The following is an 18,903-nucleotide window of genomic DNA, read 5'->3' on the forward strand; positions in this document are numbered from 1 at the left end:
CACTAATCCGAGCAGAGTGACGGGCGGCGCTACGTGACTCCAGCTTAAATAGAGGCTGGGTCACATGCTGCACTGGCCAATCACAGCCATGCCAATAGTAGGCATGGCTGTGATGGCCTCTTGGGGCAAGTAGTATGATGCTTGTTGATTGGCTGCTTTGCAGCCTTTCAAAAAGCGCCATAGAAATCGCCGAACCCCGAACCCGAACTTTTACGCAAATGTTTGGGTCCGGGTGCCGAAAAACCTAAAGTTCGGTACGAACCCGAACTTTACAGTACGGGTTCGCTCAACTCTAGTCCTGAATACTGTTTAATATGATCTTCAGCTGAATAACAAGAGGAGACCTGAAGTACAGAGAGGAGGTGGGGATGTGGCTGTGTCCTGCTGTGTGATTAGGACAGGTTATGTGTGTACTAGTAGGACGCAGCCATTTTATTTCTCCTAATGATTGCTCCCCAGACAAAATGAGCCATTGAAACTAATGAAAGGTATTTGGGAATTTATTTTTAATAAAGTAATATTTAGGTATTTTCTTTTTCTTGATTCCCGGAGAACCCCTTTAATTAAAAAATTTAGCATAGCCACTGAGTTATTCAATAAACTGTAACTGTATAGCGCCACCTTCTGTTTGTTTCTTTTGTTTGTTATGCTCACCGAGATGGCCGCACATGCTCAGTTACAACTTTCAAAACTGCCTCCTGAGCTGTGATAGGGAGAGCTGAGACACGCCCCCTTAGCTGCACCAGAAAAGACCTCGCCCCCCCCCCCCCCCCCTTGAGCTGTCAGCTTGATACAAATCTAGCAGAGCAATGAATGTGGAGATCTCTGGATCCATGTGAGGTACAGGGCTGGTTCTAGCTTTGTTAGAAAGAGATTGTCATGTACTATATGATCTCTGATTTTCATTTTCTATATTAGTCATAGGGTAACTCCTTTAAGATACCTATATGCTCCCTTCCACCCCATGTTCTTGATAAGGCTAAGTAGTCATCCCTGAAGAAGAGCAATATTCTCTCTTTTTGTAGAGTGAGTGTCTCACCCGTAACACACCTTCTCATGGGTTCCAAAAATGAGATCTGACCCTATCAGTGCAAGGCGAGAATGGTTTTGTTTGGGAAAGGTTTCCATTCTCAGGACCGAATATTTCGCTCCTGCTCCTATATCTTAGTGGCAAACCAGGGGTCCTGGGCACAACTAATCTGCCCATGAGCCTATGTTAAAGTGATGAGATGAGTTTGCATATAGCTATTCAGTCCTAGTACGGCTGTGAATTGTAGGACAATTGTAGGTCTTGGAAAATTCTAAATGTCTCCAAAATTGTTGACTTTCTAAAAAAAAAAGTATTTTCAATCCAGCTGTCAAATTTGCAAGATATTTTTGGACCAGAAATCAAAATGCTGCAATGTAATCTTAAAGAAAGGAAAGCAAGAAAGTGATTAAATGTGGATCAGGCAGCAGCTACTTCCAGTCTTAGAGCAGCACAATTACTATTGATCTTGGGAGAGAATTATCTCCACTGGCAGACCTAGGAGATGTGACGCTCAGCCAAATTAACATAATGTTAGCACAGATACGGGCATTTAGCTTCACTCAGGCACATATGAAATAAACTGCATTCGTGCAGATTAATACTCCCATATTCATAGCTGCAAAATGAAAAGAGCAATTTCCTTCTTACTACAGATCAATGGTTCCCCCATTCAATTATGCTTGTGTAATAATTGCATTACACTCAATACTTCTTAATGGCTTCTTTGTGCATATGTGTCGGTAGCTTTTATAGAGAAGAGACGGGAAGGCCTGAAGCGGCGCACAACAGTTTAATCACTGGAGTGGCTCTCCATCCTCTGGCCATTTCTTGCATTCAGTAATTATCACTTAGAAATCCACACAGTGGTTAAAATTAATGAATCGTCTGTCAAAGACCTGGCAGTAAAAAAGAGGTAAAACCACGGCCAATTTAGAGATGGATTGTAAGGATTTAGGTAACTGCCTGTATGTATTTTATAGGCAAATATTTACCTAAAAATAATAATAATGAGTATGGGGAAAGCTGGACTCCATGGTAATTTAATAGTTTAAGACTGCTTTCCCACTTGCAGTAAAGCTATCTGGCAGGCTTTTCCTGCAGAGGAACACCCTGCCAGAGTTCACCGGATCTGGCTTGGCGGATGGGGCTGTGCACTGATTGACTATAATGGGAACCGGCGGGGATTTAGCTTCTTTCCGGCATGAGCGCCTACTATTGGCTTGACAAAAAACTCATTATAGTTAAACTCTTATCAAACTGATAAGACTATGGCTTAAAGGGACACTGACAGGCCCTATAAACATATTTAGTTATTCCTATGCAGTCATAGATCTATTAAAGTGTATTCCAATGATATAAGAGTACCCCCTGTCCGCATTGTAAACCATGTAAAAACAACTTTATATTCATCTGTCAATCACCTTCCTTTATGCCCAAGGGGCGGGTTTTCCCCTACCTTTGTGCCCAGCCGCGCCTCAACTGTCGCTTCCTAGCGCCGCCCAGCTCATTATTATTCACTTCGCTGGGCGGCTCTTACATTCCCCGATCCTGTCAGTTGCCGCGCATGCCCGATAGATACTTATGGGCATCGGCCTCAATCGGACCATGCGCTGGCACCCTCCCAAGCCTGTAATTGAATCCAGCGCCCGAGAGAAGAGCGCTGGATTCAATTACAGGCTTGGGAGGGTGCCAGGGTGCCGGCGCATGCGCAGATGGTCCGATTGAGGCCGATGCCCATAAGTATCTATCGGGCATGCGCAGCAACTGACAGGATCGGGGAATGTAAGAGCCGCCCAGCGCAGTGAATAATAATGAGCTGGGCGGCGCTAGGAAGCGACAGTTGAGGTGCGGCTGGGCACGAAGGTAGGAGAAAAAACGCCCCTTGGGCATAAAGAAATGTGATTGACAGATGAATATAAAGTTGTTTTTACATGGTTTACAATGCGGACAGGGGGTACTCTTATATCATTGGAATACACTTTAATAGATCTATGACTGCATAGGAGTAACTAAATATGTTTATAGGGCCTGTCAGTGTCCCTTTAAAGGAGTGTTTATGAGATCAGGAGATCAGTGATAAGGCTTCACAGAAGGCGTTGGCTGACGGCACTGAGAAGTCATACTCTTTTTTTTTACTTTTTCATACTCTGCAAACAGACAGATTTTAAACTCCTGTATCTTAAAAACAGCTGAAAATTTTTAATAAAGACAAATTGAAAAAATTCTTTTTTTTAGCCCAAAATTTGTAAAATGCAATCATAAAAAATTGCCACAAAGGTGTCCTTAGCCTTTAACCACCTCAGCCCCCAGTGCTTAAACACCCTGAAAGACCAGGCCACTTTTTACACTTCTGACCTACACTACTTTCACCGTTTATTGCTCGGTCATGCAACTTACCACCCAAATGAATTTTACCTCCTTTTCTTCTCACTAATAGAGCTTTCATTTGGTGGTATTTCATTGCTGCTGACATTTTTACTTTTTTTGTTATTAATCGAAATTTAACGATTTTTTTGCAAAAAAATGACATTTTTCACTTTCAGTTGTAAAATTTTGCAAAAAAAACGACATCCATATAGAAATTTTGCTTTAAATTTATAGTTCTACATGTCTTTGATAAAAAAAAAATGTTTGGGTAAAAAAAAAATGGTTTGGGTAAAAGTTATAGCGTTTACAAACTATGGTACAAAAATGTGAATTTCCGCTTTTTGAAGCAGCTCTGACTTTCTGAGCACCTGTCATGTTTCCTGAGGTTCTACAATGCCCAGACAGTACAAACACCCCACAAATGACCCCATTTCTGAAAGTACACACCCTAAGGTATTCGCTGATGGGCATAGTGAGTTCATAGAACTTTTTATTTTTTGTCACAAGTTAGCGGAAAATGATGATTTTTTTTTTTTTTTTTTTTTTCCTTACAAAGTCTCATATTCCACTAACTTGTGACAAAAAATAAAAACTTCTATGAACTCACTATGCCCATCAGCGAATACCTTGGGGTCTCTTCTTTCCAAAATGGGGTCACTTGTGGGGTAGTTATACTGCCCTGGCATTCTAGGGGCCCAAATGTGTGGTAAGGAGTTTGAAATCAAATTCTGTAATAAATGACCTGTGAAATCCGAAAGGTGCTCTTTGGAATATGGGCCCCTTTGCCCACCTAGGCTGCAAAAAAGTGTCACACATCTGGTATCTCCGTACTCAGGAGAAGGTGGGGAATGTGTTTTGGGGTGTCATTTTATATATACCCATGCTGGGTGAGAGAAATATCTTGGCAAAAGACAACTTTTCCCATTTTTTTATACAAAGTTGTCATTTGACCAAGATATTTATCTCACCCAGCATGGGTATATGTAAAAAGACACCCCAAAACACATTCCTCAACTTCTCCTGAGTACGGGGATACCAGATGTGTGACACTTTTTTGCAGCCTAGGTGGGCAAAGGGGCCCATATTCCAAAGAGCACCTTTCGGATTTCACTCCTCATTTTTTCCTGAATTTGATTTCAAACTCCTTACCACACATTTGGGCCCCTAGAATACCAGGGCAGTATAACTACCCCACAAGTGACCCCATTTTGGAAAGAAGACACCCCAAGGTATTCCGTGAGGGGCATGGCGAGTTCCTAGAATTTTTTATTTTTTGTCACAAGTTAGTGGAAAATGATGATTTTTTTTTTTTTTTTTTTTTTCATACAAAGTCTCATATTCCACAAACTTGTGACAAAAAATAAAAACTTCCATGAACTCACTATGCCCATCAGCGAATACCTTGGGGTCTCTTCTTTCCAAAATGGGGTCACTTGTGTGGTAGTTATACTGCCCTGGCATTCTAGGGGCCCAAATGTGTGGTAAGTAGGTAAATGACCTGTGAAATCCGAAAGGTGCTCTTTGGAATGTGGGCCCCTTTGCCCACCTAGGCTGCAAAAAAGTGTCACACATCTGGTATCTCTGTATTCAGGAGAAGTTGAGGAATGTGTTTTGGGGTGTCTTTTTACATATACCCATGCTGGGTGAGATAAATATCTTGGTCAAATGCCAACTTTGTATAAAAAAATGGGAAAAGTTGTCTTTTGCCAAGATATTTCTCTCACCCAGCATGGGTATATGTAAAATGACACCCCAAAACACATTCCCCAACTTCTCCCGATTACGGAGATACCAGATGTGTGACACTTTTTTGCAGCCGAGGTGGGCAAAGGGGCCCATATTCAAAAGAGCACCTTTCGGATTTCACAGGTCATTTTTTACAGAATTTGATTTCAAACTCCTTACCACACATTTGGGCCCCTAGAATGCCAGGGCAGTATAACTACCCCACAAGTGACCCCATTTTGGAAAGAAGAGACCCCAAGGTATTCGCTGATGGGCAAAGTGAGTTCATGGAAGTTTTTATTTTTTGTCACAAGTTAGTGGAATATGAGACTTTGTATGAAAAAAAAATAAAAAAAAAAAATAAGCATTTTCCACTAACTTGTGACAAAAAATAAAAAATTCTAGGAACTCGCCATGCCCCTCACAGAATACCTTGGGGTGTCTTCTTTCCAAAATGGGGTCACTTGTGGGGTAGTTATACTGCCCTGGCATTTTCCAGGGGCCCTAATGTGTGGTAAGTAGGTAAATGACCTGTGAAATCCTAAAGGTGCTCTTTGGAATATGGGCCCCTTTGCCCACCTAGGCTGCAAAAAAGTGTCACACATGTGGTATCGCCGTATTCAGGAGAAGTTGGGGAATGTGTTTTGGGGTGTCATTTTACATATACCCATGCTGGGTGAGAGAAATATCTTGGCAAAAGACAACTTTTCCCATTTTTTTATACAAAGTTGGCATTTGACCAAGATATTTCTCTCACCCAGCATGGGTATATGTAAAATGACACCCCAAAACACATTCCCCAACTTCTCCTGAGTACGGCGATACCAGATGTGTGACACTTTTTTGCAGCCTAGATGCGCAAAGGTGCCCAAATTCCTTTTAGGAGGGCATTTTTAGACATTTGGATACCAGACTTCTTCTCACGCTTTGGGGCCCCTAGAATGCCAGGGCAGTATAAATACCCCACATGTGACCCCATTTTGGAAAGAAGACACCCCAAGGTATTCAATGAGGGGCATGGCGAGTTCATAGAAATTTTTTTTTTTTGGCACAAGTTAGCGGAAATTGATATTTTTAATTTTTTTCTCACAAAGTCTCCCGTTCCGCTAACTTGGGACAAAAATTTCAATCTTTCATGGACTCAATATGCCCCTCACGGAATACCTGGGGGTGTCTTCTTTCCGAAATGGGGTCACATGTGGGGTATTTATACTGCCCTGGCATTCTAGGGGCCCTAAAGCGTGAGAAGAAGTCTGGAATATAAATGTCTAAAAAATTTTACGCATTTGGATTCCGTGAGGGGTATGGTGAGTTCATGTGAGATTTTATTTTTTGACACAAGTTAGTGGAATATGAGACTTTGTAAGAAAAAAAAAAAAAAATTCTGCTAACTTGGGCCAAAAAAATATCTGAATGGAGCCTTACAGAGGGGTGCTAAATGACAGGGGGGTGATAAATGACAGGGGGGTGATAAATGACAGGGGGGTGATAAATGACAGGGGGGTGATCAATGACAGGGGGGTGATCAATGACAGGGGGGTGATCAATGACAGGGGGGTGATCAGGGAGTCTATATGGGGTGATAACCACAGTCATTGATCACGCCCGTGTAAGGCTTCATTCAGACGTCCGGATGCGTTTTGCGGATCCGATCCATCTATCAGTGCATCCGTAAAAATCATGCGGACATCTGAATGGAGCTTTACAGGGGGGTGATCAATGACAGGGGGGTGATCAATGACAGGGGGGTGATCAGGGAGTCTATATGGGGTGATCACCACAGTCATTGATCATGCCCCTGTAAGGCTTCATTCAGACGTCCGGATGCGTTTTGCGGATCGGATCCATCTATCAGTGCATCCGTAAAAATCATGCGGACATCTGAATGGAGCTTTACAGGGGGGTAATCAATGACAGGGGGGTGATCAATGACAGGGGGGTGATCAGGGAGTCTATATGGGGTGATCACCACAGTCATTGATCATGCCCCTGTAAGGCTTCATTCAGACGTCCGGATGCGTTTTGCGGATCGGATCCATCTATCAGTGCATCCGTAAAAATCATGCGGACATCTGAATGGAGCTTTACAGGGGGGTAATCAATGACAGGGGGGTGATCACCACAGTCATTGATCATGCCCCTGTAAGGCTTCATTCAGACGACCGGATGCGTTTTGCGGATCCGATCCATGTATCAGTGCATCCGTAAAAATCATGCGGACATCTGAATGGAGCTTTACAGGGGGGTGATCAGGGAGTCTATATGGGGTGATCACCACAGTCATTGATCATGCCCCTGTAAGGCTTCATTCAGACGTCCGGATGCGTTTTGCGGATCCGATCCATCTATCAGTGCATCCGTAAAAATCATGCGGACATCTGAATGGAGCTTTACAGGGGGGTAATCAATGACAGGGGGGTAATCAATGACAGGGGGGTGATCAGGGAGTCTATATGGGGTGATCACCACAGTCATTGATCATGCCCCTGTAAGGCTTCATTCAGACGTCCGGATGCGTTTTGCGGATCCGATCCATCTATCAGTGCATCCGTAAAAATCATGCGGACATCTGAATGGAGCTTTACAGGGGGGTAATCAATGACAGGGGGGTGATCACCACAGTCATTGATCATGCCCCTGTAAGGCTTCATTCAGACGACCGGATGCGTTTTGCGGATCCGATCCATGTATCAGTGCATCCGTAAAAATCATGCGGACATCTGAATGGAGCTTTACAGGGGGGTAATCAATGACAGGGGGGTGATCAGGGAGTCTATATGGGGTGATCACCACAGTCATTGATCATGCCCCTGTAAGGCTTCATTCAGACGTCCGGATGCGTTTTGCGGATCCGATCCATCTATCAGTGGATCCGTAAAAATCATGCGGACGTCTGAATGGAGCTTTACAGGGGGTTGATCAATGACAGGGGGGTAATCAATGACAGGGGGGTGATCAGGGAGTCTATATGGGGTGATCAGGGGTGATTAGGGGTGATCAGGGGCTAATAAGGGGTTAATAAGTGATGGGGGGGGGGTGTAGTGTAGTGTAGTGGTGCTTGGTGCTACTTTACTGAGCTACCTGTGTCCTCTGGTGGTCGATCCAAACAAAGGGGACCACCAGAGGACCAGGTAGCAGGTATATTAGACGCTGTTATCAAAACAGCGTCTAATATACCTGTTAGGGGTTAAAAAAAACACATCTCCAGCCTGCCAGCGAACGATCGCCGCTGGCAGGCTGGAGATCAACTCTCTTACCTTCCGTTCCTGTGAGCGCGCGCGCCTGTGTGCGCGCGTTCACAGGAAATCTCGCGTCTCGCGAGATGACGCGTATATGCGTGACTGTGCGCAGCGCTGCCACCTCCGGAACGCGATCCTGCGTTAGGCGGTCCGGAGGTGGTTAAATGGGAACCTCACTGCTTGTTCCTCTATGACATGAATATAGGGGAGATGATAGGTCCTTCTCCCGTATATACTCGCGCATTTGCCATACCAGTGGCTAAAATTCTACGAATACAAAAAAAAAACTAGAAATAATTATTGTATAATGTGTTGGAAAAGAAATGGGGGAAAGGTAAGGTGAGCACATAATCTGATTTCATTCTAACGGACGCAAACTACCAGAATATTTTGGACAGTAGGAATCTTCAGGGACACGAGTGACCTTATATGGAAGTCTACTATATTCACATGTTGATCCACTACAGCGTACCATGTCATTGCAGATATTTTTTTTATTGTCTATGTAGATCATAGTCCTTAGTCCTTGGTCCTGGCGAGCCTTCTAGTCTTACACAGTGCCTGCACTCTTAGAGTGACCTACGCTGAATGCTGTGATTTAATCTGATTGATGTCGGCTGAGAAGTTCTCTGACTCGATAGGTCTCCAGAGCAGTATTAGGGCCGCTCAAGCACAGATGACATGGTAGTGACAGCCCCTCTTGCAGTTGTGAAGTTAAGGTCATGCCACATTGACTTCTGCAAACAATTCTCAGTCCAGTGGCTGGCATCCATCACCCACTAACATCAATGACTAAAGTGGTTTAAGTCAAATGGCACATAATTCTCCTTCTCTGCAGCATTAACCACAGCACAGCAATGCAGAAGAGAAAGAGATATTAATCCCACATGCAACGCCTTCAATGGTGGAAGAATGTAATGACCCTAAAAGTAGACGGAGAGGTCACCTTTATAGCATGGGTCACCTTCATAGCATGGGGTTATTTACTAACAGCAGCAACTACAACGTGCAGTCAGTAATAGGCCTTATTTGACCTGCTACATAGGAATAAATGTCCATATGCATGCACAAGTTATGCGGAAGATCAAACATTTAAAGCATTTCTCCTTGTCGCTTGCACAGCTCGTTACTAGCTGTCATTTTACCTCTAAAATAATCATGGCTGTATATTATGAATGCAATCTACAGTTTAATGTTTAAATAATAGTCATAATGTACACTGCTAAAAATACCAGTTCTCTGTGCTAAAATACTAATGCCATACGGTTCTCAAATTAAACTGCCATACATTTTAATGATAAAGTGCTAAAAATATTTCCATTTGTTGCTCAGATAACTTATTCATCGTTTAAAGAGGACCTGTCACCACAAAATGCTGTGTACTCTGCAGGCAACATGTATTAGAGTAGGAGGAGCTGAGCAGATCGATATATAGTTTTGTGGGAAAATATTCAGTATAAATTGTATTTTATCATTAAATGTACAGATGTCGGCTCCCGCTCAGAGCTTAGCAGCCACCATAGTTGCCAGGTGCCTGCTGTTTTACACAGCTGACAAACAGTAACAGAGTCTGTGATCGGCAATAACTCCAATCACAGACTTTTAATCCCTCAGATGCTGTGGTCAATTGGGACTAAAACATCTGAGCAGTCTTTTCCAAGGAGCACTCCCAGAGACCAAATAGCTCCCCTGTGCCGAGATCAAGGGAGTCGTTCAGTTGCTATAGGAGCCTCAGGCCTTCTGAATGCTCCCAGACCTGTCATAGTGAAGTGGCAGGGCTCCATAGGAACACACTGAATCTTCCTTAGACTGCAATAACAGATCATTGCAGTTTATGATACAAGTGATCAGATAATTGCATGTTAACGTCCCTTTAGGAGGACTAAAAATAAATGTAAAAAAAAGTTAAAAAAATTATTAAACAATAAAAAGATATAAAAAAATGACCACTCCCATTTCCCCATGTAAAAATACAAATAAATATACAATAAAAAAATAAAGATCCCAAAATGCCCGTACTTTTAAATTATAAAAGTATTTATCCCATACAGTGAACAGAAAAGAAAGAAATGGCCGAATCGACAATTTTTGATCACTTCACCTCCCAAAAAAATATCAAATAAAAAAGTGATCAAAAAGTTATACTTACTCCAAAATGTTTTAAATAAAAACTAAATATTGACCCCATAAAAAATAAGCCCTCACACAGCTCCATAGATGTAAATATAAAAAAGTTATGGGGGCAAACTTAGCAAATTTAACTGTTATTGGGGTGTCCTCCTTGTTTACTAGATAAGCAATTCTATTACACATTGATTCTCAAATTGGGATGAATAACCTGTCTACTTTTACTGTTAGTAGGGTGTCCACATTGACATTGAAAAACTTATTTTACCTATACAGTTACTGTTACTGTACAGTATATCCAACAGACAGTTGTCAGGGCCTTCTAAAGGAATGGGCAGTTGCAAATATGTTGCTGGAGCCAGCAGAAGTAGCAACAGAAGAATGGGTGGTGGTGGCAGCCGCCGCAGTAACAGGCCAGAGATGCCACTATCATCTAGTGGTCGTGTTTTTCGTTTGCTTTAGCTAGGGGTTAGCTAGGACTGTTGGTGGCCTACACGACAATGTGCACGTCCATATACTATATGAGACCTGCCTTTCATACTGACGCACAGCAACTGTTTCACTACCAGAAAGGACTAGCTATGCATGTTGCTGCAATGCACAGTGGTGTATACAAAGATACACTCTCCCAGGATATAGCTGATTTAACTCGCTTCGTGACTAATTAATTCAGAACAAAGCAAATTTCTTGAAAGAATTTGGCGAAGCGTCCAAAACAAATTTTTGAAAACTTTGCTCATCTCTACTGATGACCTATCCTGACGATAGGCCATCAATATTAATATCTTGGACAACCCCTTTAATATATACAACATATAAAAGACTTTATGGTAACATTCATATGGCTATAGCATATACATAGGCAATCTAACTGCTAATGGACTAAAAATTGACACGTTCATTCTATGCTTTCTGATTTTCAATATAGGTTTAGAGTCAGGGCAAGGTTCCTCCAGAGAAAATATTCAGTGCTGCAATGGAACTCAATCTAAAAACCTTGGACAAGGAAAATTTACTTGTTTGAGCCCCCATCCGAACCCCACAAACCTCGCCCTCAGCTATAACCCAACTTTGCAAGGACCAAACTGTGATGGCTAGATGAGTTAGTCGGAACATCTCCAAAACAGAGGGTCTTGTGGGGTGTTCCTTGTGTGCAGTGGTTAGTAATTACAAAAAGATGTCCAAGGAAAGACAAGCAGTGCACTGGCAAAAATTGTTCAGGAATAGTTTGCGGAACATGACTAAAAGTTCACGGTGACGACTTGATCTCCAAATTCCCAGATCTTAATCCGATTCAAAATTTGTGGGATGTACTGGAAAAACAAGTCCGATCTATATTAGTCCCACCTTACAACTTACAGGACTTGTGGCTAATTTCTTGGCATAAGATACTACTGGACACCTTCAAAGGTCTTGTGGAGTCCATGCCTCCGTGGGTCAAAGCTGTTTTAGTGGCATGAGGTGGGCCTAAATGATATTAGGCAGTTTAAATGTTATGGCTGATCGGTGAAGACTAATATTAGGAGTTAATTTTCTACATAACATTATTGAAGTATAGAAAGCAATATACTGTATGACACCTTTAATAGTCCCACCATGGGAAAATTCACCTTACATACTCTAGCTGAACCCCTTTGGTATAAAGCTTTCTGTTGTTATGTTTAACAGGAGATAGGGTGTGTTATGTTTTCTGGTATATCGTCACTTGCTTTGCAGAACTTCTTTAAAGGGGGAGCTTCATGCTAATTAAGGGAAATTTCTGTTGACATAAAAAGTCCACTGAGATATTAGAAGTAGGGTCGCCCCACTTGTTCCTGATGGAGTGAACAGCAGTAATACAAGTAGCTTATAATGGTGGAGGGGCCCTGTTACAGGCACTACACCTTAATAGAAGAGAAAGCCATGGAGGGGGAAATTGACTATAGATATGGCACACATCTGTACAAGCTGGCATGGGAGAGAAGAGTAATCTGTGCCACTTTCTAGTGACAGTTCTCTCTAAAACCAAATACATTTCCATTTCAAAGCAGACTATGAAAAGACCTTGCTGAAAATTTCCACGAAATACCTTGGCAGCGAATGGGTTACCAGCCTCGATCATTCCCCAGGTTTTCATTGATTCCCAGAAATTTCAGGAATGGGATTTAATCACCAGCTAACAGCGGAGCTGTACAATGGGATCCTTGTCAGCACTAATGTGTTTCCCAAATGGAGTGGAGAGACTGAGATGGGAACAGGATGTGTGGGGCGCAGGGCTCAGCCGAAGTATCCACTGCAATGTACGCTGGCTGTACAGTAATGCTGACAATACACCAGAGCCAACCTGGATGGCAGAGGGCAATAGCATACTCACCTGAGAGTGAACATTCTTGTACCATCCAGAAAACACTCACACGCTACATATTCATATTTGACATTTATCCGTGATGTCACAGGTACAGGTTTTAGAAAAAGCTGTTTTTTAAAAAAAAAGATTGCTGCAACTTTTTGACAGTGAAGAGAATGTATAATAAATTAATAACCTTAGAATGAGTACACAAAAGCTGGATTTGCTGCAGAAAATTTCTACAGCAAATTCTCAATATGTGGGGAAATCTGCAAGATAAATCCACACCAAATCGTTCCAGTGACCTGGAGGCCACTGCTAAAGATGACAGATGTACTGATCCCCCAAAGTCTAAGAGAAGTTATGTCTTCAAATGTGTGAACTAGGTTCAAAAATTTTATTTTTGCAAAGTTTTGTAAAATTCCATCTGGCACATGAAAGGTTAACTCTGCTTTTGGTTACTAGGCAGGGGCCTGATCAGCCCTCTTTATTTAGCCTAGGGATGCTCAACCTGCGGCTCTCCAGCTGTTGTAAAACTACAACTTCCATCATGCCCCACTGTAGGCTGATAGCTGTAGGCCGTCCGGCATGGTGGGAGTTGTAGTTTTACAACAGCTGGGGGGCTGCAGGTTGGGCATCCCTGATTTAGCCTCCTTCCTTAAGTTAGCTGGGATGTTGTAAGCTCGACTGAGCAGTAAGCAGCCAAGTACTTGGGGCTTAGAGGAACTCCTGCCATCCATCCACACTGAGACAGCTAATAACAATTCTATTAAAGGTCAAGCAGCCATATTGTTTTGTGGAGGTAACAGTCCTATAAGGTTTTGGACTCCACGCTATTTTGATTAGGTGTAAAGGCCTAAAGTCCCTAGCCATATTAGAGGGAGAGAGAGATCTTGATAGTCTAATGAAGGACTACACCCTGCAGAGGGTATTGTAGCACCATACGTCAGGAGAATACAGTACTTGAGAGAATACTGCACCATCAAGTTGGGTAAGAGAGAAGCATGGTGATATCTTAAGAGTCATTGCCTTGCGGTGCACCACCACATCTGCCAGATCCCTGCCTTGAACTCCATAGTCCACCAACACCAACGGCAACCCACCTTGCAGTACATCATCCAGGTGACCTCAAACCAAGGTGTGCCCTGAGGGGAGGGAAGGGCTTTGCCCCTCCCTTCACTATGTACTGTACATGGCCTAGGGAGTGCTGAAGCAGGATCACCACCATGAGTGCCATCACCTCCATCCTCTCCACCCCTACCACTCCTATCCTCGTGCCTTCCCTGCCGTCTGCTGCATTGTGTGAACTACGCATTAAGGGTACAGTCATACGGGTTTGGACACAGTCACCATTAACACACAAAAAAAACGTTGTTTCTAATCAGTTAAGATCCCATTCTGGCTTGTATGTCCACACAGAGGCTGTGCGGTGTCTTCATCCTTAATGTGGCACCGCTGTACTACTCCATTGAAGTCAATCGTGAAAACCTGCAACAAATTAACAGGCAACCCGTGCCAGAAATTAACATAAAAATTTGGATTACAGGTGATTTTCTGTACTGGCAAAGTTATGCAATGTGTGGATGAGATTTGTTAAAAACTCATCTGGTTGCTTGATACTGTTACCTGGAGTAAATATTACCTGTGCAAATCTGCATGGAAGATTCACAGCATTTCAGCTATATGAAGGAGACATTGACCTAAGGTTCATGCTGCCGTTCCACCTAAGCCTGGGCATACACTGACCTTATGTGGCACGAACTTTAACCGAGTGACAGCTGTCCATGTATAGGGGTATATAGTGGTAAACCAGGACCAAGAAGTGGGGGTGCTCATTTTGACTGCTAATTTCAACCTCCTATACCCATGATTTGTTCCATAGTTTACAAAGCCGAAATATCCCTCAACGCTATACAGAGACTATGTCAGTCCTAGTCTCCAATAGGGCTCACAGTCTAATACCCTTATCTCAGATGGACAAGTAAGTTCCAATTCCATATGAAGCTAATTAACGTATTAGTATGCTTTTGGAGTGTGGGAGGATACTCGTGAACCCGGAGCAAATCTGCGCAACCACAGTGGAGCAACGCACCGCCAAAATGAACCCTGGAGCTACCAGACGTGTGTCTAAAACAACAGTTCGGTGAACCCTATTGCATATGGGGCCCCGAAGCAGAAGGATGGTCACTGCACCTCTGCTAACGAAGTTGCATCAGCAGAAAAAGATTCAATGTTCGCAGGAGTATCGGAATTGGACCTCCGCTAATTGGCAAAGGGTTGCCTTCTCCTATGAGTTACATTTTCTGCTTCATCGAACGAATTGATGTTGATGTGTCAGGCAAGTAACATCAGAGAATAAACACCCTGCAAGCATTGCTGGAAGAACACAAGCTGGAGGTGACAGCATTATGACAGTACTGGGACACTCATCCATGTGGAAGACACTATCAACTAATTTTGGTATGATCCCATCTTTGCAGATCACGTACACCCACACATGCTGATTGTCTTCCCTGGGGTGGATGGGATCTTTCATCAAGACAATTCAACATGTCACATGGCTAGAAATGTTCAACATTGGTTGGAAGAGCATGACCAAGACTTCCAAGTACTACCCTGGCCCCCTAATTCCCCAGACTTGGACCCAATTGAGGATCTGTAGGACCACTTTTATCGTTGTGTTTGCTCTATGGATCCTACCTCCTGTTCCCTCAGCATGGCTCCAGATACCTATGACAATCTAGCAAGACCTCCCTGAGCCACTCCTAGCCCGTTTAGCTGTTGTCCATGATACACACTGCGGTTACTCTGGATATTAATTGGTGGTCTTAATAATGTGACTTGACTGTGTACAAACTTCATGCAATCTGCTGTCATTGGGTAGTTCCAAACCCAGAACCACAGTATTGCAAGGAAACAGTGCTCAAGACTGAGCTGCCATAATGAATTTTGTTTTTAAATGTGTGCAAATGTATAATTCAGCTTTTTAAGAAGACAAGACTGATTATACTGTAATACACTGTATCCGGTACATTGAGGGCGATTGAGAAGGTCCCTCTCCACCCTGGCACAGTGAGCTGTGAAAGGAACATCCAGTGACAGAGTGAAGCTGACAGAGACAGATGGTCTCCCACTGAAGCAGACACGCAGCTCTCACACCTCATTTCTGGGCACAGACCGTGACCAAGGGCAGTCCTGGATTAGCTGAGGGTCACAGAGCAAGGGCTGAGCTGGAACAATCCCACTGACTGGGGACTATGAACACTGATTCACTTATGAGGGATCTATTGTGTAAAACGTTGTAATAAAATGCAGTATTACAGAGATTACACTCAAATCAGCACACAGATTAGACATACATCTCCAACATAAGCCATAGAAGGCTTCACCAGGACATGTAGGTCTTTATCTGTCCTCTTATACAGGTCTGACTAGGTCATGTTCCTTTATCCTCCATCTAGACTGAGGGAACCTTAAAAACTGTGGACATTTAGCCCCTGACCCCGCACCACTGAGCGAAACAAATTATTTTATTAGATAAGTGGGGTTTGATCACAACTATGTTTATATGTAGAACCGTGTTTGTAGCCATAACCTCAAAATTTGCCCTTAGTGCATAAAGCCACCAAATAAATGGTGGCCATGCCTGTATGAATTCTAGTTGGTGAAACATTTTAAAGGCGTTATCCCATGATAAATATATAAAATGAAAATCAAACATCATATAGTACATGACAATCTCTTTCTAACAAAGCCAGAACCAGCCCTGTACCTCACATAGATCCAGAGATCTCCCCATTCATTGCTCCAACTGCTCTGCTAGATTTACATCAAGCAGACAGCTCAAGGGGGGTGTTCTTTCTGCTGTAGCTCAGGACGGAGGCGCATCCTTTCTGCTGCAACTCTCACCCTATTACCACTGGGGAGGCAGTTGAAGGATGAAACTGAGCATGTGCGACCATCTCAGTGAGCAGGTCAAAGAAGTAAGAAAGAAAAAAAACTGCAGGTGGAGCTATACAGATACATGCGATTACAGAAGTATTTACATCCAGGTGCAGGTTTGAAAAATGTAGAATATAGAATGGAGACCAAGTTCAGTTATCAAATAAAATATTCTTTTTGGACTAGGAACGCAAGAAAAATTCCTTCCGTCCAATAGGTTTTATGTGATGTACAGAATGTTGACTGTTCTGGACTAAGCCATATTTGGGCTTCTTGTTTAGACTTTCATCTCGGCCCTGGGGAACCAATCATTTTGTTAAATGCAAGACAGCAATATAAATATAAATTCTTGCTTATTTTCAGAAAGAGTTGTAGTTTCACCTACTATTTGGAGGGTACATGTCAATTTCAGTTTAATTATTAGGAATTTATTTTGGGTAGGACAAGCAAAAAAAATTGCATTTTTACATTGTCCATTGGGAAAAAAACATATATATATTGTGTTTTGTGTTTTTTTTTTAAACTTTACCTTAAACCTTATCTTTACTTTTACCTTTTTATCAGACACTAACAGTCTATATGTGAATATTCGTTGTATTTTCTTTATGAAAAACAGGTGGATAGTTTTCTGGATATAATTTTTGAAGTCTCTCCATGTATTTTATTTTCAGTCCTTTATTTCCTGGCCTTTTAAAGGGAATCTGGGAGATTCAATAATTAGATAGTGGAGTAGAGTTGAGGGATTGCCATTTAGCACAATTCTACCCGCTCTATCTATGTAATGAAAAAATGTATATAACCCTGGCTACTAGGGATAATAATAGGTCATGATTTCCTGCTCTATACAGGTAACTTTTCAGTAGCTATTATCATTATCACCACAGGCAGAATTACAATGATAAGGAACACCTTTATATAGATAACACAGACTCTACCATTCACAATAAGTGATACCACAGCTTATCTACTCTCTACTGATCCCTACATCATACCGTGACAGAGCATGCCTAGGTGCTCTCAAAAGACAGGAGACCTTAGCATCTTTTAGGCCCAATGGCCAGCGGTGGACTGGCCATACACCCTACAGGGAATTTTCCCTGTGGGCCGATACTACTGGGGGAACTATAGGGGTTATTATTAGAGGAAGTCCAGGGAGCATGCTGAGGTTAGGGCTGGCTTGTAGTGTTGATCGAGCACCAAAGTGCTCGGGTGCTCTGGCCGAACACATCGGGATGCTCGGGTGCTTTATCGAGCACCCGGGTATAATGGGAGTCAATGGGAGAACCCGAGCATTAAACCAGGCACCCCCTGCTCTGAAGAAGGGAGGGTGCCTGGTTCATAGGAAAAGGTCAGAAAACGATGGAAGCACCACCTAAATGGTTCGGAAACAGCATGGGGAGGATGTCTGGATGCATCTTGGACTCCCAGGTCGCTGCTGGGAACGATGTTGTCCGAGTAGTACGCCACTTTTACAGACTGACAATAATACGCACTAAACCGAAGATAAAATCGATTTTAGAGGAAAAATTGTTAGGAAACATTCTTTCCTGTATATTTACTTGTATATAAAGTGCAAGTGCTTCCAAAAATTACAAGGAAGTGGCACTCCGATACAACCTGTATATCACTTAATGGAGGGCCTCATTCACATTGCGGTACAATTGTTCAGGTAGTGGGATTCTTACACTCATAAAGCCTATGCACTAAGTGAAAGTTCTGCCAAAAATTACAAGGAACCGGCACTACAATACACCCTTTATTACAGATATAGGAGGGCATCATACACAGCCTTGGAAAATTATGATTAAAGGCCTGCTGGTGACCCTCAAAAACATTTGGAGCAAGGGCCTGCTGATCTGACCATCTAGAACATTATGGGCGAGGGCCTGCTGCCACTTTGGTGACTCTAGATAACCTGGGGCCGATCGCACATCCCCGTGACAGCGACAATCTATTTGGATGTCTGCCCTATCAACTTTCGATGTTATTTTCAGCCCAAACCATATAGACCATGGGTAACGATGGTTCGATTCCTGAGAGGGAGCCTGAGAAACAGCTACGGCTACAACATCCAAGCAAGGCAGCATGCGCGCAAATTACCCATTAGGTATAATTAGGTGAGGGCCTGCAGCTGACCCTGTAAAAGA

The sequence above is a fragment of the Bufo bufo genome, chromosome 6 (assembly GCF_905171765.1).
Source record: "Bufo bufo chromosome 6, aBufBuf1.1, whole genome shotgun sequence".
Classification (NCBI taxonomy): Eukaryota; Metazoa; Chordata; class Amphibia; order Anura; family Bufonidae; genus Bufo; species Bufo bufo.